A 22,195-nucleotide genomic window follows, 5' to 3' on the forward strand; every position below is an offset into this window, starting at 1 on the left:
GCTGCAAGCCAGGGCATCGAGTGGGTCTGGGTGGGAGGTCCACTCGGGGAAAGGAAGCGGGACAGCATGCACCCCACTAGTTACCCATAAACCCACAGGAGTGAGCTCGAGCAGGGCAGGGCGGGACTGGGAGCTGCCCCTGGGGACACCTGTCCCTGCTCACACTCATCATGGGGCTTTCGTTTGTGATGTGTCGGGTGGAAAGCACTGGCAATCGGTGATCTAGCCCGAGTTTCCATCACTAGGATCCGAGTGGGGCGAGCTTCTGCCATGGTCCCCCTGGCCTCTGAGACCGGTGTGTGGGGGTCAAGGCAGAATTCTTCCCTGAAATTAAGCATCCACTCCCCATTCCTGCAGCCTGTGAGCGGAGAGGGAGATTCCCTGCGGCTCCCGGCGGGGGGCCTTCGGGCCTGGTAATTGGTGCATCGATTAGCAGCTGGGGTGTAGGGCTCTCAGATGGGGGCGGGAGGCCGAGTCTCGGGCAGGCCCCGGGGAGATATTGCTGGAGGGAGGCGGGAAGACCGGTGGTGCCAGGTTAGGGAGGGCCTCCTTGCCTCCCTGAGCTACAGGGAAGGGGGGACGGGTAGGATCCCCTGGGGTGGCCAGGACCGCCCGGGCCCCCTTGGGCCCCTGGAAGAATTGGTTCCCACCAGCCAACCTGTTCCCACAGCCAGAAGTTGCCATGGTGACCCCCTCCCACCTTCAGCTACAGCTTTTCCAGTAAAACCACTGCCGAGATCCATACTTCCCGACAGGCACGCCTGCGGGCCCCCACCCCCCCTCGTGGCAGCCGGGAGCAGCTGGGAGTTAACCCTGCATATGCCGGGGGACTGTTGTTTGGGAGGGGGGGGCGGAGAAAGGAAATCGGGAGCCAGTAATGGGGACCGTGGGTAGGAGTGAAGGTGGGCAGGGAAATGATCCTGGCCAGCGACTTGAGCTAGTCTGGAACTTGGAGCAAAGAAGCCAAACTTAGCCAAGCCCCCTGGGCCTCTGGGAGGCCTTGCCTTGCGGGGGGCAGGGGAGACCCACTGGCATCCATGCTCCAACCTCTGGAGGGACCCAGTTGTATGCGGGGACAGTGGATTCTGTCTAGCTTAGCCTGAGCGGCAGCCCTGTCTGACTTTCTCCCTTGTCCCGCAGGCACAAATTGTTTTTCTGGAGGCTGAAAGGTCCCTACAGCCTGGATTTGGCGTTCTTGTGGGCTGTGGTACCCCAGAGGTCCCAGCAGCCCCCGCTTCAGTGTCCTGCCTTGAGAAGTGAGGAGATCAACTGTTTACCCATCTGAGGAGGAAGATGGTGCTTCTTGAATGACACCACCTTGCTGGCCCCAGGGACCCGTGGCCAGGCCTCTGTTAGGGAAGGGGCCCCATGGGGACACTGAGGCTGCAGGCCCAGGGGGGTCCATCTGCGGCTCTGGCGGGCCTCACTTCCACTGTGAGCTGCTTGCTGCTCTCTGCTGCAAGCTCTAATTGTTCTCTGTAGCCGGTGAGTAATTGAGAGGTCTTTGAAGGGAATTAATTAGGCTGCTTATTGACTGTAAATGCTTGCCGTGGATGATAAAGGGAAGGCTGGCCGCCTGTGTGGGCCCGACTCGGGCAACAATCGGACATTTCAGCCACATTCTGCTCCCTCTGGGGTCAGCTGCTCAGCTTGGCAGGGACCTGACCCTCTTGTCTGTCCTGCCCCCTCCTCCAGGAAGGGGCCAAGCACGCTGAGCCCTGCTTAGTCTATACCTCCACGCCCTGCTTCTGGTTTTGAAGGCAGTACTATCTATGCCACAAGTGAGCAGGGGTTTCTCCCACAGGAGAAATGAAGGGCTGTGCAGCGCGTTGGGAGCACTTTCCTAGAATGTTAGGGTCAAGTCCAGAGACAGGCTGGGGGCAGGTTCTTACCCTCAGCTCATACCTAGCTTGGGACCTGCTGGGCTGTCACTGGGCTCCAGCTGTCCAACCTACCTCCAGCCCCCACCCCCACCCCCACCCCAGTCCCAGCCCTTTTCTGGGAAGAAGGGAGAAACTGGAAATCTAGCAAGCATTCCTGCCCTCCTAGCGGGGGTCAGAGTGTAAACAGCCCTGCAGTTGGACACAGTTGGGGTGGATGAGGAGGGCAGGACCGTGCTGGGGTGGCGCCTGGCTGGCTTGCCAGGAGGTGGCACTGATAGCCTGGACTGAGAAGTAGCCGTGGTGGCTCCCTGTCGGATGGCCTCTGCTCCCTGCTGGCGGGTTCTCAGCTAGGTCAGCGCTGACCGGTTTGCTGATTTCATTCTTGCAGCAGCTTTACATAGATCCTGGCCGCAGAGTCAGCACTGGAAGAATGTTCTACTCTGTAGGGACTCTGGGCAGCCCCTGGCTTCCTTAAGGACTGGCTGAATGACTGAGTGGATCTTAGCCCCCTTGATCCAGTCAGAAGACCCACAGGGTGAGGGGTCTACCAGGACCATGGAATGTCACTACTGATGTCTTGTGGTGAAATACCGACTCAGCCACTGGGGGACAGTTCCAGGTGGAGCGTCTGAGGGCTCAGGAGTCAGCCCTAGATTCTCCAGCTGCTGCAGTTACTGGGTCCAGGAAGAACTTGCTGAGAGTCTCAGGCTGCAGGGTTGGAAACAGCTGGTGCCGAAGGAGGTCCAGTGGGGCCGTGCTCCAGACAGACAGGCTGTGGCAGCTCTGAGATAGCTGTAGGGAGAAGGCTGTGGAACCAGGTGGCTAGATATGAAGTTAGGGGACCGGGAGGAGATGGCAGGTGTCACCTTAGGAGCACAGGGACTTAGCTGTTGTCCATCAGGGAGCTAGGACTGTCATGGTCCTGGCAGGAGGAAAGATACTCTGAGAAGACTCTTAGGCACCTCCCTTTGGCTACTAGACTCTAAGAGAATGAACCCCTGAGAAACTGGAATCTCCACAGGAGACAGAAAGGGCTGAGGCCTGGTGTCAGCCAGAGGGGAGCTTGTCTCCCAGGAAGAGATTTCATACCATTCTGACAACTTGTTAGGCCACCTGCAGAAGAGAGGCCTTGTGCTTCCAGGGTCCAGCCAGGCGCTGGCATCTAGCAGACACTTCTGGTGCTTCCACAGCCCTCCTCGCCCTGTGCTGAAAGAAGCTCCCCCAGGGCTTCGTGAGCTGTCCTCTCGTGGGTTCAGTCATTGGCAGCACTTGCAGAAGTGGGGGGCCGGGTAGACCTGTGGTTACTTCCTCTGGATTTGTGGGTCTGTATGGTTTTCCTCCTCTCTCTTCCGCTGCCCCAGCTGCAGACACTCCACACACCATCTCTAACTGTCTCCAAAGTCCTTTGTGATGAGTTATTGCGTGTATACTTATAGTTGACATCTGCCTTGGCTGAGCCACCAAGTTGGTAAACAGGAAGACTTGAACCCGTGCCTACTCACCTCTATATTGCTTATCATCCCGCCGCTCCCCACCTCCCGACCCCGCAGCCCCTCGCGCGCGTGTGCGCGCGTGCACACACACACACACACACCTGTGTGATAACTGGGATTGTCTCCAGCTTCAGAAACCACAAATGGCTCTGAGAAAGAGAAGCCTGTCTTCCCCAAGGTTTCTGAAGCTGAGCACCTAGAACCTGAAGACTGTTGGTAGCCTCAGGAAGACAAGAGTCGAGGAAGAGTTGTGTACCCAAGGGGAAAGAAACAAAGGCAGCCAGGAGTTCAGGCCTGCCTGGAGCCCACCCTTCACTTCTGACAGAGGTCTCCTCTTCTGCTCCTTCCAGGTCTGGGTATCCATAGGTTTGCTCTTCTCAGCAGAGAGCCAAGAGACAGGAATCAGTGGCAAATGACCAATCAAATGCCTTTCTGGGGGCTAGGGGCGGGGCATGTAGCAAAGTGACCAATCAAATGCCTTCCTGTGGGCTGGAGCCGGGCCAGGCGACGTGAATTCACCTGTGCTGTCGAGGTAGATAGAATATGGCACCATTTGTGCTAAGCAGTCATTAATTCTGTTTTCAAACACTCAATGCGTCTGAGGGTGAATTTGAATTTTTGATCTTTCTTCCTTCCTTTTCCAAGTGCTGGGACCACAGACATGTACAAAGCCAAGGCTACAGATGCAGGGTTGTGGACGTGGAGAGGTTGGCAGAGCATTTGCCCCAGCGTACACAAAGCTCCGGGCTCCATCTCCACCACCCTGTGGTAGTGTTTGCCTCACACTGAACACCCTCAGCCGTCCGTCAGAAGGTAGGGAGATGCAGATCAGAAGTTCAGGGTCGTGCTTGGCAACACAGCAAGTTTTCAGACAGCCTGGACTACATGAGACTCAGTCTCTAAAAGAAGGTGGGCTGGGGCAGAGGACGACTGCTACAAGCATAAGGAGTTGAATTTGGACCCCAGCTGCAGAGGCAAGGGTCCGTAACCACAGTGCTCAGAGGGTGGAACTCACTGGATAGACAGTCTGGCCAAGTGGGAAGCACCTGGTCTCCAAAACTGAGGCAGAAGGCATTAAAGGTAGATTCCTGATGTCAGCCCACTTATGTATCATACACTGGAATGTGAAAGGACATTTCAAAGCAAGGGTGCATTATTAAAGCCAACTCTTGTAGCCGGGTGTGGTGGTGCACGACTTTAATCGGGAGGCAGAGGCAGGCAGATTTCTGAGTTTGAGGCCAGCCTGGTCTACAAAGTGAGTTCCAGGACAGCCAGGGCTATACAGAGAAACCCTGTCTCGAAAAAACAAAAACAAAAGAAGAAGCCAACTCTTGTCTTATTCTAACTTTGACTACTAATGTACGTGTGTTTGACGAGTGGGCACTCAGGCGACCGTGCACATGTGGAGGTGAGGGGACAACTTCGTAGAACTGGTTTTCCCCTTTCACCTTTAAGTGGGTTCCAGGGATCGAACTCAACACCAGGCTTGTACAACAAACATCTGCCCACTGAGTCATCTCACCAGCTCGCCCCACCTCCAGATATATATGTTATATATATTTGTTGTTGTTGTTGTTTGTTTTTGTTCTTAATACAGGGTTTTTTTGTGCAGACCTGATTATTCTGGAACTCACTGTGTAGACCAGACTGGGCCCAAACTCTCACAGAGACCCACCTGCCTTTGCCTCCTAAGTGTTGGTAATAAAGGCGTGTGCCACCATGCCTGGCTCCAGCCCTATTTTAAATTTTCATTGTGAAAGCATTGTGTTAGTCTCTGTTGCTCTGGCAAAACGCCACAACCAAGGCAACTCACAGAAGGAACGGTTTCTTTTGGCTTACAGTTCCTGAGGGATTGGTGTCCATCACAGTCATGACAGGGAAGGGTGGCAGCCGGCAGGTATGGTGGCCGGAGCAGCTGAGAGCTCACAACCTCGAACAGGAAGCAGAGAGTGAATGGAGAATGGTGGGGTCTTTTATCCTCAAAGCACACCCCCAGTGACACACTTCCTTTAGCCAGGCCACACCGACTGAACTGTCCCAACAGCATCAGCAACTGGGGACTGAGCATTCAAACGTGGAGGCTGCAGGGAAGGAATATCTCTCTTAAACCTCCACAAATGTTTTGAGTTGTCATTAGGCTTGAGTAACACCCCCCCACTTGGGCTCCATGGTTTTAATGTCCTCCATATTTGTCTAATCAACTTTTATTTCCCAGTAAAGTAATTTTTAAGCTTTTTTTTTAAAATTGTGGTAAAACATGCCATCTTAACCATTTTTAAGCATCCAATTCCGCAGTGTTAAGTAACTGGGTTGTGTAACTGCCACCGTCTCCTGACCCTGTCATCTTCTCCAGGCACAGCTCTGTCCCCCACAAGTTGCAGCTCCCCACTTTGTGCTACTCCAGCTCTGGCTCTCCGAGTCTGTCAGCTTAACTCCTGGTAGGACATCATAGGGAGGTGGCACATCATAGGGTGTATGGCTCTGTGGGTAGAGCATGTGTCTAGCCCAAAGCACTGAGTTCAAGCCCGGGACCTCAGACAACCATCCCAGCACTCAGGATGCTGAGATAGGAGGTTCAGAAGTTCAAAGCCAGCCTCAGCTATGCATCAAATGAAAGTCAACCTGGGCTTCTCAAGACCCTGTCTCGGAGAGGAAAAAGGCACCCGTTTGTCCTGTCAGAGCTGGCTTAAATATTTATCTGTTTTATTTTATACGTATGGGTGTTTTCCCTGCGTGTATGTATATGTACCGTGTGTGCTGGGCGCCTGAGGAGCCAGAAGAGGAAGTCAGAGTTACAGATGATTAGAAGCCACCATGTGGGCACACAACCAAAAGGGGTCTTAAGCACTGAGCTACCTCTCTAGGTCCCCAAGTGGCTTATTTTGAGCATAGCATCTTCCCAGGTCTCCTGAGCTTACTGTCCTGTCGAATTCCCTTCCCCTTTAAGGCTGAAGGGCATATCCCACTGTGGGACGACCATTTCCGCTGTGCCTTCCTAGGTTGGGGGACACCTTCCGGCTCCGGATGCTGGTGTGGAGCTGCTGGGTCACATGCTGAGCCTGTATTAAACGCTCTGAGTATGGCCACACTAATACCACAGCGCCAATAACAGCAGGCACACAAGGTCTCCGGTCTGGCTGCTTCCCTGCCACACTTGTGACTTTAAAGGTTTTCTTTTTGCTTTGGTCTTAGGCTGTCCTCTAACTATCTAGCCAAGAATGACCTTAAATTCTTAATCCTCCTGCCTCCACTTCCCAAGTGCTGGGATTCCAGGTGTGTGACACCATGCCCAGTTTACGCAGTGCTAAGGATCAAACTTAGGATTCAGGCACACTAGGCGAGCACCTACTCACTGAGCCGCAACCCCAGCTCTTGCTTCTCTTCCTTCCTCCCTCCCTCCCTTCCTTTCGTTACATTTATGTTTATTTATTATGTATTCGTGTGTATATGTGGGGGACACATGTATACCATACTCTCCGTGTGTGTGTGGGGGGGGGGGGTCAGAGGATAGCTTGTGGAAGTCAGTTCTCTCCTTCCACCGTATGGGTTCTAAAACTCAGGGGCTCAGGCTTGGCCATGGTGCGTCACCTGCTGAGCTGTCTCACCAGGTATTGTCCATGGAGGATGCCCAAGTAGGTGAGGATATCCTGGGCTTTGGCTGTGCGTGTGAGCCTCCTTTGGCTGAAACTGGGGTGAGATGGGTTTCTCTTTCTTGGACCTGGTACTGACTATGATGGCTTTAATGGCTGCACACAGTAGCTGTGGTCCATTTCTGTCTTTTCTGGGATAACCCAGGTAGGGACTTCCGGGTCTTCTGCCTTCAGGGCCCAGGTGCTGGGCTGCGCTGGCACCTCAGTGTGGAGTCTGTTGTTGGGGTCACTGCCTCATCCCTTGGAAGGAGGAGAGATGCAGGGGGTGGGGTGGGGAAGGGCTTTGGCCTGGATTTCCGGGGGGGGGGGATTTAGTTTATGGCCACTCTGCAGAGGGTCTGGGAAACCCCTGATGAACAGCATCACCCTCTTCACTTTCTACAGAGAGAATGGACTTTGGAGATGGCCAGTGGTCCTCGGGCAGTGCAGCAGATCTTAACTGACTAAGTCATCGTGCCTCCATTCTCTCTAGCCCCACAGCTCCAAGGATCCCCTGGGAACTTGGGAACCGCTAGCCACTCTGAGTGCCCAGCCTGCCCACAGGACCAGAGTGTTCTCCAGTGAAGGGATCCACCATGGAACCCCCATCCCCGGCACCTGTCACCGCAGTACCAGAGTTACTGGGTTGAATGGTGGCCCCGGAAGGCCTTGTTTGAATCTTCAGTATCTTCGTGCCAAAGGCCTGGGACTTCGTATGGTGCTCTTGGAAGCAAGTAAACTATCCAGAGCTGGGGCCACATCGGAGGGTTCAAGGTCACAGGGACCATCCACTTCTCTTACTCTCTTATGGTGTACAGGGACTTTCTCCCGCCCCTCTCTCCTTCCCTCTATTGCTTCCCCCCTCCTCCCTCTCTCCTCCTTCCCTCCTCCCTTTCTTCTCTCTCCCTTCTCCCTTTCTCCTCCCTCCCTCCTCCCTCTCTCCTTGCCTTCCTCCTCCCTCTCTCTTTACCTTTCTCTTCCTTCTCTCCTCTCTATTGCTTCCCCCTCCTCCCTCTCTCAACTCTCCCTCCTCCCTCTCTCCCTCCCTCCCTCCTCCCCTTCCCTCCTCTTTTATTTTCTTCATTTGCTATTTATAGAGATCTGACCTGTTCTAACCGAGCTTGCCAGCAATCCCCACCTACTGTGCTATGTGCAGCCATGGCCTCGAAGCACAGCTTTCCTGGTTGCTAGCCCCAGTGCTCTGGGGCCTCACCACAGGGCTTAGGATTCCTGGGCTGTGGTCAGTGAGGGGGATTGGCTCCCAGGGTGACTGGCTCTCCCATCCTGGCCTGACATAATGTCCTCTAATGGCTTGAACAGCCTTGCACTTGAAGCTGCCAGCTCCCCTAGAGGCTGCCCACTTCCTAAACCTCAGTTCCCAGCTTCAAGAGGGAGCTGCCCTTGTCCTCGGCTCACCCCTCCAGGCCTCACCCCTCCAGGCCTCACCCCTCCAGGCCTCACCCCTCCAGGCCTCACCCCTCCAGGGCTCACCCCTCCAGGCCTCACCCCTCCAGAGCCCACCCCTCCAGAGCCCACCCCTCCAGGCCTCACCCCTCCAGGCCTTACCCCTCCAGGCCTCACCCCTCCAGAGCCCACCCCTCCAGGCCTCACCCCTCCAGAGCACACCCCTCCAGAGCCCACCCCTCCAGGACTCACCCCTCCAGGCCTCACCCCTCCAGAGCCCACCCCTCCAGGGCGCACCCCTCCAGGCCTCACCCCTCCAGAGCCCACCCCTCCAGGCCTCACCCCTCCAAGGCTCACCCCTCCAGAGCCCACCCCTCCAGGCCTCACCCCTCCAGAGCCCACCCCTCCAGGCCTCACCCCTCCAGGCCTCACCCCTCCATAGCTCTTACGTGTGCCCAACTGGCCAGGAAGAACGATGCTGCTACAGGATCCTTCTGCACACATTTATTCAGTCCTGTTTCTTCTTTCTCCATATATCTCCCTTGTTTATATCTCCCTTGTTTTTATATCTCCCTTGTTTTTATATCTCCCCTGTTTGTATCTCTCCCTCGTTTATATCTCTCCCCTGTTTATATCTCCCTTGTTTATATCTCTCCCTTGTTTTTATATCTTCCCCACTAATAGTAATCCTCTCTCGAATAATAATCCTCCCTCTAACCCGGGCCTCTCACTCTTATATACTCTCAGTTCCCATCCACGCACAGCAGGCCACGCCACCTCACCAGGCACGCAGCTTCAGCTAATCAGGGCAGCAGGGGCAAATCTCCACCAAATTGGATTCACCTGTATCCTGGTACACCTGCGCAGCACTCAAGATGTTTGTGTCTTGTATGAGGAAGTCAGGTGCAAGTCATATGACCTAGCTGCAGTCCCTGGCGCCTTTAGGACTGCCGCCACACCCGCTCCTAACATCTCCCCCTTTTTTCTTTTCTGGCAGAGAGAATGTCTGTAGATAGCCCCCCGCAGCCATGCCCCTTACCCGTCCTTGGGAGACAAACAGCATTGGTTTGATCCCTGTCTTAGGTTGGTGACATGCCCAGGGAGTCTTATCACTGACTACCTCTCTATTATGCCAAGCCACTCCTGGGGAGATTGTGTTTTGCTTGCGGTAGGTGCATCAAAAGGCCAGGATGTTGATTAATCTATGGCCAGATCTTAATCGCTGCAAGCAAGCCTCATGGGTGAAGGTAGAGGTCTGATCCCCAGTGTGCAAGCATAGGGGCCCTACACAAAACCATCCCTTAGGCTCATCACCCAGAGAGGTCTTGGCCAGCTCCCGTGTCGTTTTTCCTGGGGGAAGGGAACTAGGACACTGAACCTTCATGCAATCAGACATGCCTTCCACAGGATGCCAACAGCAAGCTATCCTCTGTGCAGTGCTTAGCCTCGCACCCCACGGCATAACGCAGCATAATTTCTTTTAGAGCGGCAAACCGAATCTGAGGAGATTGTCCCGCCTCCACTGCAGCAAAAGCCTATGCTACCATGGCGAAAGTGGGGGCCGCACACTCTGCACCTAACACATGTGCCAAACACAAAAAACACACACACTATAACAAGCATACATCCCAGGGCTCTCATCCCCACTCATCTTCCCTGAAGCAAGGGATAGATAGCCAGAGGGGCTATCTCTTTAAGGGAAATTCAGGGATCAAAAAGCGTGGAAAAATTTGAATGTCATGTCGAGCTGGTATCGGCTTCTGGAATACCGAAAGGATCTCTCATCTCGGCTCCATCCTTTGTGCTTGTGGGATCATCCACCACATCCACAGGGGCAACTGGATCAGGAGCCTCATTCTTGCAGCGTCTCACCAATCTCTCTGGCACCCAAAGAGGTTCCATCTGGTCCTGTGGAAACACACAAACAGACCCTCTCGCCCACGTCAACACCTGATCTACTCGATCCCCAGGGGAGATGGACACAATACCTCGTGGTAATGAGACCATAACCTCAATCACCTGTGTGTTCATCTGGGGAGTCAATATGAGAGTCAAGTTTTCACTAGCTTCCCCTCTGTTAGGCAATGGTTTCCGTGCCCTTATGGCAATCTGATTTACCTGCTTAAACACCTGCACTGGATATCCTGACTGTTGTTGTGCAAATCGACCTTGATCAAGCAGCATATCTCTATCCCATGCAAATTCAGCTTGATCAGTGAAAATAGGACATCCCAGCAAGGAGAATCTATCCTCTTTCCAGACCTCCGGACAGAAGGTCTGCCCATAGATGGCTGACGAGGAGGCATAGGGAGGGGGAGCAAAAGCTAATTCGCCTTCCTCCTCCGCCTCAGCTCTTTTATTTTGTCCTTTCTGTCCACCTGATAACACTGTGTCTCCTTTCTTTTTCCTTTTTCTTTTTAAGCCCTTCTCTTCTTCCGACATACTTTCTTGTTGCTCTGTAAGGATTTTCTGACCTGTCTTGACTGCCTCTACACACAAACAGTAACAGAGTCCATATATCAGAACAAACAAGACCAAAACTATCAGACCAACCCACAAAGGGTCAATGGGAGAAAAAAACATAACTACACAGCGAGGATCTATTGATCACTACACTGAGGTTATCATAGTTCCTTAATCTGTCCTGAAACCGTGAACCTTAACTTGTCCCAAAGCCATGAACCTTTAGTTACCTTGTACCTGCTTCCTGGCAACGTTATATTCGCCTCTATTTTATCGGAGGTCCTTCCCAAACTCCTGGGTTACTTTGTGCCTACTTCTTGGCAACTTTATGCTCACCTCTATTTTATCCGAGGTCCTTCCCAAACTCCTGGGGTCGCAAGTTTCACTCACCTTGAACTTACCCTGCCGGCAACCACTGACTGCTGAAAGTTCTGAACTCGGTGGGGGAGTCGGTTCCCCGTACGGGCCACCAATTGTCGCGCCCACTCTCAACCAGCAAGAACGACACGACCACCAGTCCTTCTAACAGCAGTTTATTCAGTCTTCATCTCTCTTCTTTCTCTTCATCAGTACCTTTCCCCAGCTGAAGAGTTCTGAATCCACGCCGGATCCTTCTCAACAGTCTGTTTTACGAGAACCTTTATTAACCGCTCCTTCCCAGTGATGCAGTTCTGAATCCTTCCTGTAGCAGGGGGTCTTCGCTCTTGCCTGAAGATGTTTCTTTTTCCCGGGTTTCTCGTTCCGGGTCTTCTCGTACCGTCCCGGGTTTCGGCACCAACTCTTACGTGTGCCCAACTGGCCAGGAAGAACGATGCTGCTACAGGATCCTTCTGCACACATTTATTCAGTCCTGTTTCTTCTTTCTCCATATATCTCCCTTGTTTATATCTCCCTTGTTTTTATATCTCCCTTGTTTTTATATCTCCCCTGTTTGTATCTCTCCCTCGTTTATATCTCTCCCCTGTTTATATCTCCCTTGTTTATATCTCTCCCTTGTTTTTATATCTTCCCCACTAATAGTAATCCTCTCTCGAATAATAATCCTCCCTCTAACCCGGGCCTCTCACTCTTATATACTCTCAGTTCCCATCCACGCACAGCAGGCCACGCCACCTCACCAGGCACGCAGCTTCAGCTAATCAGGGCAGCAGGGGCAAATCTCCACCAAATTGGATTCACCTGTATCCTGGTACACCTGCGCAGCACTCAAGATGTTTGTGTCTTGTATGAGGAAGTCAGGTGCAAGTCATATGACCTAGCTGCAGTCCCTGGCGCCTTTAGGACTGCCGCCACACCCGCTCCTAACACATAGCCCACCCCTCCAGGCCTCACCCCTCCAGGACTCACCCCTCCAGAGCCCACCCCTCCAGGCCTCACCCCTCCAGAGCCCACCCCTCCAGGCCTCACCCCTCCAGGCCTCACCCCTCCAGGCCTCACCCCTCCAGAGCCCACCCCTCCAGGCCTCACCCCTCCAGGGCTCACCCCTCCAGGCCTCACTCCTCCAGAGCCCACCCCTCCAGGGCGCACCCCTCCAGGCCTCACCCCTCCAGAGCCCACCCCTCCAGGCCTCACCCCTCCAGAGCCCACCCCTCCAGGACTCACCCTTCCAGAGCCCACCCCTCCAGGCCTCACCCCTCCAGGGCTCACCCTTTCAGAGCCCACCCCACCAGGGTGCACCCCGCCAGGGCTCACCCTGTGGTGAGAAGGCCCAGACGCTGGATGCATGCAGGGGCAAAGCAGCGCCCTGAACACCTCTGGGACCTCTGCCCCACAGATCAGGAAGTATCATGGATGCTCTCAGCACTGGGCAGATAAATGAATGCAGCAGCGTGGGCCCCGGGGTGCAGCTGGCTTCCTGTTGGCGGGACCTTAGATTGGGGCAGAAATGGGGCTGAGGAACAGCTCAGTGGGTCAGAGCTCTTGCTGCGTACCCAAGTTCAAGTCCCCGGCACACACATTAAAAAATGAATAAATACATAAATACATATGTGCTGTGCCTGTGATCCCAGTGCGGCGGGGCGAGGGAGCACATGGTCTTCAGTGTCTCAAAAGATGAGGAATGACTGAGAACCAACCCTTTGTCTTCCTCTGGACTCCACGTGAACACACACGGGCGCATGCATCCGAACACACGTGTGCACAGACACACACTGCTCCTTGACCCTGGTCTCTGAAAGCACCCGTCTCCTTCCTATCTGTTCCCTTGGGTGACACCCAGGAATCCTGGCTTCCGTTGCTGGGCTCTATGCTCAGGACGAGCTGACCCAGACAGTTTCCCTGGGCCTTGCTTGCATAGAACCCTCCAGATCCGGACACCTGATCCCCTGCATTCCCTCTGGGGAATGCTGGAAGCCTGCTGTGAGCCCAGGATTCCTTATACTGCTTCATTCATTCACTCATTCATTCATTCAATCACCTCCTGAGGCCCATTGCAGGGCCAGGATCTGGAGAGTTGGTCTATAGGGGCTCTCTAGGGTCAGATGGATATTTCCAGGTCACCACTTGACCCTTCCTCCTGCACAAGACTTGGAAAGTTCACCTTGAAGGTAGGACTTCAGAATCTGGATAACCAGGAAAGAATAGGGCCTCCTGGGGCTGGAGAGATGGCTCAATGATTAAGAGGTCCTGAGTTCAATTCCCAGCAACCACATGGTGGCTCACAACCATCTGTAACAGGATCCGATGCCCTCTTCTGGTGTGTCTGAAGAGAGCAATGGTGTACTCATATACATAAAATACATAAATAAGTCTCTTTAAAAAAAAAAAAAAAAGAATAGGGCCTACAATTGAGCTGCCTCGATTCTGGGAAGAGAACAAGAGGGAAGTTGCCCCCACTCCCCCAGCCCACACACCCTCCTGTTTGTGGTCCCTCTTCCCCAGGAAGCCCCTGGCATCAGAAAAGCAGAGGCTGCAGGCCTGGGTACCTCTTTGCCCATCCCCCACTCCCATTGCCCTCAAGAAGCCACCTGCAGCAGGGACTGGGCGTAGGGGCCCAGGCTGGGGCTGCCAGCACAGCAGGCCCCTGGGAGTTGCTGAAGAGTCACTGGGGAAGGGACTTACCAGCAGTCAGCTCTACTGAGGAGACCCCAGGAGGTTTCCCCATTTCCAGTAATGTCAGAACGTGTGGGGGAGGGGTGGCCCAAGGTGCCAACTTCTGCCTGCAGCCAGGCCTGGGCCCTGTGTTGTCTCCACCTCCTCCCCTTCTCCAATCCCCAGACTCCAATGGTCAAGAAGGGCTGGGTTGATCTAAAGGTACAGGGAAGAGACTCTGTCCTGTGACAGCTTAGGCCACGACTGGTGCATTTCCACTAAGGGGCTGGGAGAACCCAGCGTCCTCTGAACCTTGCACAAACATGTGCCTACCTCCAGCCCAGTCAGCTCTGGGTCTATCCTGATGACTCTGCTCTTCACCAGGCCAGTGTGGGGTATCTCTGGATATCCCACTCCAGTCATCTGTGGCTGTGAGGGTTAGGTCCACATTATCCTGAGAAGAAGACAGGTGACTTCTCCAGGGTCCTGGTCCCCGCTCTGTTTGGACGGCCTGCCCCTGCATTCAGGGGCAGGGGGACAGGAATGCCCTCAGCAATTGTGTTCCTCCTGTCACTGCTCTCCAGCCCCCGTCCCCCTCGAGGGGGTGGAGAGCTCAGCCCAGGAGGCTGTTAGGACTCCCTCATATCCCAGCTGATTTGGTGCAGAGTGACATCGGAACAAGTTTCCAGGGCCTGCAGGAAGCCTTCTCTTCCAGAAAGAGAAACAGAGAAATGCAATAGGGCATACCCAGAGTCCATCCCTGACCTGGCCTCACTCATTCCTTAACAGGTCTCCAGGAGAATGTCTGTCTGGATCAGCCCCGCAAGGCTGCCAGGCCGATCCTCTTCATACCCCATCTTCATTGCCCCAGTCCAGTTTCTCTTCAGGGGCTTCCTAGTGGCTCTCTGCCTCTTGCTAGGGCCACAGACCTTGACCCTCAGTATTCTGGAAGGCCAAGACCCCAGCCCACTCTGTTTCTGACTCACATTGAAAAAAAGCCATGCCTTTTGGGGGGCCCCAGGTTTCAGCATCAATAACAGGGGCAGAGATACCACAAGTGAGACCTAGGAACACAGCTCAGAGTCTGCAGACTCCCACTAACAGGGTAGCCAGAAGAAGGGATGCAAAGTAGTATACAAAGCATATGCAGATGGGGTCCTACCCCAGCCAGTGACACACTACTAGAGAGAAGACCACTCACTCACTGAAGTCACTACAGTACTATCACCATCACCATCATCACCACAATCACCACCATCACCACCATCACCACAATCACCATTATCACCACCATCACCATCATCACCACAATCACCACCATCACCATCATCACCACAATCACCATTATCACCACCATCACCACAATCACCATTATCACCACCATCACCATCATCACCACAATCACCATTATCACCACCATCACCATCATCACCACTATCAATGCCGGGATTCAGAGCATCTGCTGCAGGCAAGGAGCCCAGCCCAGGTCTGGGGGCCAAGGTGGAAAAGACAGAGGTCAGCTCTTAAGGGATGAATCCCTAAGGGAAGGTGCAGCTGGCAAAGAGGACATGCTACCCACAGGAGGCTGGATCAGAGACACTGAGAGCGGCAGGCACAGAGGCAGACTCGTTCACTCTTGCATTTATTTGGCAGACATTTTGGGGGCAGGTAGCTCAGCTGGCAAAAGCTTGGCTGTGAAAGACTGGAGACCTAAATTCAATCTCCAGAGCCACAAAAAGATGCAGATCACAGATGTGTCACCTCTATAATGCCAGTTCTTCTACAGCAGGCGATGGAGCAGAGATAGGACCACCCAAAACTACAGGACTGGCTAGCCTGGGGTAGGCAGAGGGGCAGAAAGAACCCGGTGTCAACAAGATGGATGCAGGGACCAACTCCAGCAGCAAGCAGCACCCCCAGCCCTCAGCCAAGCAACATATAAACACAGGAGCTATCCTAGCACCAACTTTACAGAGCAAAGGAGAGGGCTGCCTGTGGTGTCTGAGCTTCTGCAGGAGAAGGAGGCACCAGGAAGGACGAGGCCTTCGGAGTGAGGAGGAACTGGCCCCTGGTGCTGACCTGCCAGTCAAGCTACCTCGGAGGATGAAGCAGGCAAGAGTATAAGTTCAAGGCCAACCTGGGCAAGTTAGCCACATCCTGTCTCATCCCGCCCCTCCCCCACGGAGCCTCCAAGCTGTAGTTTAAATCTAGAACATTCCCAAAGGCTTGCCCTCAGCCCCTGTTTGATGCCATTGGAAGAGAGAGAAACCCTTAGGAGATGGGAGCTGGTGGGCCTTCTGGTCACTGTGGGTGGGTCCTCAGAGGGAAGCCCAGGACGCCGGCCTCTTTCTCTTCTTCTCTCTCCGGTGTTCTGGTCATAATGTGAACGGTCTTTGGCTGTTGGTTAATTGGTTGTTTTTGAAATGGAGTTTTACATAGTCCAGGCTGGCCTACAACTTGGTCCATGGTTGAGGATGACCCTGAACTGCTGGTCCTCCTGACTCCCTGCCTAATACCGGGGTTACAGGTGTGTACTGGACTGCTGAGACTTGTACCAGACAACCCTCTCCGCCCTGTGATGCCTCACGAAGGCTACATGTCTGCCCTATTACTGCACCACATTCCCAGTTCCAGGAAGGGTGTGGCCCATGCTGGCCTCATGCAGGATGCTCCAATCTCCCCCTCTTCAACACATCCTATAGCCAGCTCCAGACAAAAATACTCGGCCAACTGTGGTACACCCCTAGACCCTGCTTTAAGATTTCTGTAGTTGGACGTGGTGGGACGTTCTTTAATCCCAGACTTGGGGGGCAGAGGCAGATGAGTCCGTATGGATTTCAGGTCAGTCATAGCTATGCAGTGAGAACCTGCCTCAAAACAACAAGAAGACTGGTTTGTGTGTGACCGCTTCTGTTTACACTTGAGTGCTGGTGAGAGCGCACAGAGACCAGAAGGGGACTGGGTGCCTCCCATGGCTACCCAACTGTCCCTCTGAGGCAGGGTTATTCCCAGAACCTGAGGCTAGTGCTGGAAGCCTACAGGTCCTAGCCATCTCCACACCGTCTTCCTCGGGGCTGGGGTTCAGCTCTGTGCTGGATGCCCTGCTTGGCTGTGGGATCTGAGTTCCAGTCTTCCTGATTGTGCGGCAAGTGCTGCGAACCGCTAAACGTGTCTCTAGCATCCCATTTTGGATTTTGTGAGGCTTTTCTGTTTTTCTGTTTGGGCGTTGGTCTCACCACGTAGTCCTGGCTGGCCTTGAACTTATCATTTTCCTACCACCCCCTTCCACACTGGTGAGCAGCCTCGCTCTGCCGGGTGCCCCTTACTGCCCTGTTCCACCTGAAAGCAGCAGAACCAAAGGACCACGGACTGAAGATTCTGGGTCCAGGAACCAAAAGAAACCTCGACAGCGAGTTTCTGTCAATCGGACATAAGCTAGAGGCATTTGGGGAAAGAGAAGCCTTCGGCAGATTGGTTGCAGTCAAGCAGGGGTGGGGGTGGGGGAGCTTTCCTTGATTGATAACTGATGTAGGAGGGAGAAATTGATTATAATTTCTATTGATCTCAGAAGTCAGTGTTGTCCCAGCAATAGAGATGGCTGTCTGCCTTCTCATTGCTATGTCTATTTCACATAGCAATGAGAAGAATTGTGAGCTTAAGAACGGGACACACTTCTTAATCTGTGTTTGGAGACACTGCAGTACTTGGATTGAGTACTCTTGGCTTCTGGCAGACAAATGTGGTCAGGAGAAGTGGGTTTAAATCACACTGTGGCTGGTGTGACCTCTGGGCTGGTGGTCCTGGGTTATGTGCAAAAGCAGGCTGAGACAAGACGTGGAAAGCAAGCCAGTAAGCAGCATTCCTCCATGGCCCCTGCATCAGCTCCTGCCTCCAGGTACCTGCTCTGCTTGAGGTCTGTCCTGACTTCCTTCAGTGCTGGGGCAGGCGGTGGGGGAAGCAGGAGATGGAGGCAGGAGGATTGCTGGGGGTTCACTGGCCAGCTAGAGACTGTCTTACTTGGAATGTTTTTTGTTTGGTTGGTTTGTTTTGGTTTTTCGAGACAGGGTTTCTCTCTTTAGTCCTGGCTGTCCTGGAACTCACTCTGTAGACCAGGCTGGCCTCGAACTCAGAAATCCGCCTGACTCTGCCTCCCAAGTGCTAGGACTAAAGGCGTGTGCCATCACCGCCCAGCTACTTGATAAGTTCCAAACCACCCATCTAAGGAAAAGAAAATGTGGTTGTTGCCTGAGCAACAACAACCAAGGTTGTGCTTTGCCCTTGACACATAGGTGCATATATGTGCATGTGTACACACACGTGTCACATGCATGCACACACCCTAAAACACAGAAAGCAAGGATGACCGAATAACTGGGAAAGGGAGTGCATGGGCTCATGGCCTCTGCTCTCCTGTCACTTGGACCCATCCACGCTTGCCATCCTCAGGCCTCCGGCCCCTTTGCAGTCGTGGAGGGAACAAGGGAACGGTCATTTGTTCAGTCATTTGTTCTTTGGGCCCAGCAGTCCCTTTCCAGCAATCCTGCTGCAACAGGTTCTTGGTATTTCACAGTTGTTATTACAGGGAAATTTACGTCCTCCAGAACGACGACAACATTCAGCTGCTAATGGGATTATTATTCTTGTTTTTGTGTGTTTTAAAGCCATGGAAATAAAATTTACTTCCAACAGTGCAGCTGCAATTTCGTGTTCCTAAAACTGACCGTAAATAATAAACGTCGTAATAAGCGCAATACCCGAGTGCCTGTAAGTGCATTAAACATCTTTCTCGGAAAACGCGGCCTCTGTCTTTCCATCCTGCCGGGATGGTGGCGGGGTAGCTGGGCAACTGGGGCTCCTGGGATGGCTTCAAAGGGGTGAAGCAACTTCAGGGGGCCCCAGCAGGAACATGTCACTTAACCCTGCAGAGCCCAGCAGCCAGAGGACTGGTCAGAAGGACCCCACTTGGAGAGCTCCTCCCAAGCACTGGGGAGCTGTGGCTTGGGGGGGGGGGGACTCTCTGCGCTCTGGGGTGAGCCTTGTGTCCAGCTTCTGGGGATAGTGGAACAAGGCATCTGGGTGCCCTGACTGGCAGAAAGGGGTTGTATGACAGTCCTAGAGACCACAGGTCTGAAGCCCAGGCCTACTGAGTACTGCTTCCTCCAAAGGCTCCTGGGAAGGCCTGCCTGCTCCTCCAGCTGCTGAGGGGTCCTGCTGTATCTGACTTGTGCTTATATCATGGTCATCTTTGCTTTTGTGGACTCCCTGTGCACCTCTCTGGGCCTGTCATCTCTCTTCTGCCTCTCTATTTAAAATATATATATACATATATATTGTATGTATATGTGCCTGTGTCTGTGTGTGTCAGTGTGTGTCTGTGTGTCAGGGTATGTTCAAGTGACTGTACATGCTACTCGAGGGAGTCACAGTTCCTGGAGCTGGTGTTGATGTGTGTGTGTGTGTCTGTGTGTGTCTGTGTGAGTGTGTGTGTGTGTGTGTGTGTGTGTGTGTGCTTATAACTGAACTCTGCTCCTTTGGAAAAGTAGCAAGCACTTTTATTTATTTATTTATTATTTTTGTTTGTTTGTTTGTTTGATTTAGGACAGAGATTCTCTGTGTAGCCCTCTACATCCTAGACCTCACTCTATAGACCAGGCTAGCCTCATACTAATAGAAATCCACCTGCCTCTGCCTTCCAAGTGCTGGGACTATCAACCACTTTCAAAAGAAAACTTAACAGCCGGGCGTGGTGGTGCACGCCTTTAATCCCAGCACTCGGGAGGCAGAGGCAAGCAGATTTCTGAGTTCGAGGCCAGCCTGGTCTACAAAGTGAGTTCCAGGATAGCCAGGGCTATACAGAGAAACCCTGTCTTGAAAAATAAAAAACAAAAATAAAAATAAACTTACCCTAGGGCTTAGGGTTCACTCTAATCCTTTAGGCCCTGACTTTAAAATCCTTAATATGGGCTGGGTGTGCACACCTCTAATTCCAGCACTCGGGAGGCAGAGGCAAGAGAATCCCTGAGTTCAAGGCCAGCCTGGTTGACAGATTGAGTTCCAAGACAGCCAGAGCTATTACACAAAGAAACACTGTCTTGAAAAACAAAACAAAGAGAAAAAAGGTTTGTAACCTAAGTATATCTGCAAAGAGTTTTTTTGTCAAATAAGATTTTACCTTCAGCCGGGTGTGGTGGCGCATGCCTTTAATCCCAGCACTCGGGAGGCAGAGGCAGGCTGATTTCTGAGTTCGAGGCCAGCCTGGTCTACAAAGTGAGCTCCAGGACAGCCAGGGCTATACAGAGAAACCCTGTCTCGAAAAAACAAAAAAACAAAAAAAAAAAAAAAAGATTTTACCTTCACTGTTCAAGGTAACAAATCTTTTTTATTTGTTTGTTTTTTCGAGACAGGGTTTCTCTGTATAGCCCTGGCTGTCCTGATAACAAATCAGTTCAACCCACTGTAATGCTACCGCTGCTGCCACCACTACTGCCGCCACCACCATCACTACCACCATCATCACCATCATCACCATCACCACCATCATCACCAGGCAGGTAAAATAAAGATGGAGAAGCTGAGAAGTAGGAGCTCTAAGAGACACACATGGACTGTGTATGCTCCCTCAGTTTGCCGTGGCATATTATGACAGAACACTAGCAGTCTGAGATCCACAGAGATGACTCTCACCACCTGGTCCCTGGCCTACAAGTTGTTGGACTAGAATGGCTGGTCCTACATACCACTTGAGATGGGCCTCCCCCCAAAAACGAGAGGACAGAGAGAGAGGTGGGCAGAGTGGGGACCCGAGTCAGGTCGCCTTGTAGAAAACCGGTTCATACAACCTGTGACAGATGCAGGGCTGAACAGGACACTTCTGGAAATTTCCATAGACAGAGAGCAGGCCGGTGGTTGTCAGGGCTGGGATGTGGGGTTGGAGAGTGGTAGATAAAGGTGTTTTTCTTTCTTCTTTCTAGGGTGACAAGAATGTTCTATCCTGGACTGCAGTGGTGGTTGCCCAACTCTGTAGACGCACAAGAAACCCTCAGACCATGCACGAGGGATTGTGAACCGGATCACAACAAAACCACAAACAACAGGAAAGGCAATAAGCAGGCTCTTGGGTCTGTCCTCAGTTTGGGGGGTCCAGCAGCCACTTCCTGGCAGAGCTGGTGACTGGGGAGACCTGACACAATCCCATGCCGCCTCTTCCTTGGGGGTCATTTGCGATGCCTCCCATCCTGAGGAGAAACGGGACGGGGGACAAGGGACTCTTGGGAGAGGCATGAGGCAACCTCGGGGCAGCAGCTGCCAGTCACACAAGGCTAGAGACTCTGGAGGACAGGAGGTAGCAACTTAACTCCGGAGGATGAGAAAGGACCTGGGGCTGGGCACAGCTGGCCATGGCCTCTTGGTAGGTCTGTCCTCTGACTCCACAGTATCTCTTTGGGCGTTCAGATCGAAAAGACCATCCTGGCTGGGCTTGCTCACAGAGTCGGGAAGGGTCAGGAGGCCCTCGCCTAAGCAGACAGTCTCTCCATAACACCTGCTGATCTTAGGAGAGGGGTTAGGGTATGGAGGCTGGGAAGACTAGGGAGGAGGGTTCTATCTACTCAGCCATTGATGGGAAAGTTTTCCCTGCTGGGTAGAGATTTTCTGGTGTGGCCCTTTGAGAGGGTCGAGGGCAACAATCACTCCTGTAATCAATCAATCAATCAATCACCCATGCTCCGTAAGAAAGTCTGATAAAGCCATTGGTTCCCCCGAGTGAATGTTAGAGGAATTGTGCCTGGATTTGTTGTTAGGAGGAAGGGTGGGCATTGTTTATGTCCCCCCCCAAACCCCAGAATAGAATTTTACTGACACTGATTATAGACAGAACTATGCCCCCCCCCCCACAGTTGAGGTTCTAACCAAGTGGGATGGTATTCAAAGACAAGAAGAAGGAAACCGGGTTTACACAAGGTCCTAAGAAGAGATCAGGGCTGGAAAGATGGCTCAGCGGGTAAGAGCACCCGACTGCTCTTCCGAAGGTCCTGAGTTCAAATCCCAGCAACCACATGGTGGCTCACAACCACCCGTAATGAGATCTGACTCCCTCTTCTGGAGTGTCTGAAGACAGCGACAGTGCACTTACATATAATAAATAAATAAATCTTTAAAAAAAAAAAAAAAAAAAGAAGAGATCAGAGCCCTCACAGACAGCAAGTACTGGGGTGTAGCACAGCTGTGAAGTGCTAGGTTAGACCATCACACTTCATACCCTGGACATGATAGTGTACACCTGTAATCCCAGCAC

At 52.9% G+C, this 22,195-nt stretch overlaps 1 long non-coding RNA gene across 3 annotated transcripts in view; it reads left to right on the forward strand.

Annotated features, from left to right (window-relative positions):
* The window catches only part of Gm11725, a 39,425-nt gene extending 17,485 nt beyond the window's left edge, over positions 1-21,940 (forward strand). The window contains exons 3-4 of one of the 3 annotated variants that reach the window (XR_001780382.2): positions 1,141-1,485; positions 7,499-7,898. This is a non-coding gene — a long non-coding RNA (predicted gene 11725). Of the gene's footprint in view, positions 1-1,140; positions 1,976-7,498; positions 7,899-20,873 lie in introns of those variants that run through there. The other 2 variants (XR_001780380.2, XR_001780378.2) reach the window with 2 other exon arrangements.
* Positions 21,941-22,195: the final 255 nt, after the last annotated feature.

This window comes from Mus musculus, chromosome 11 (assembly GCF_000001635.26).
Source record: "Mus musculus strain C57BL/6J chromosome 11, GRCm38.p6 C57BL/6J".
Taxonomy (NCBI): Eukaryota; Metazoa; Chordata; class Mammalia; order Rodentia; family Muridae; genus Mus; species Mus musculus.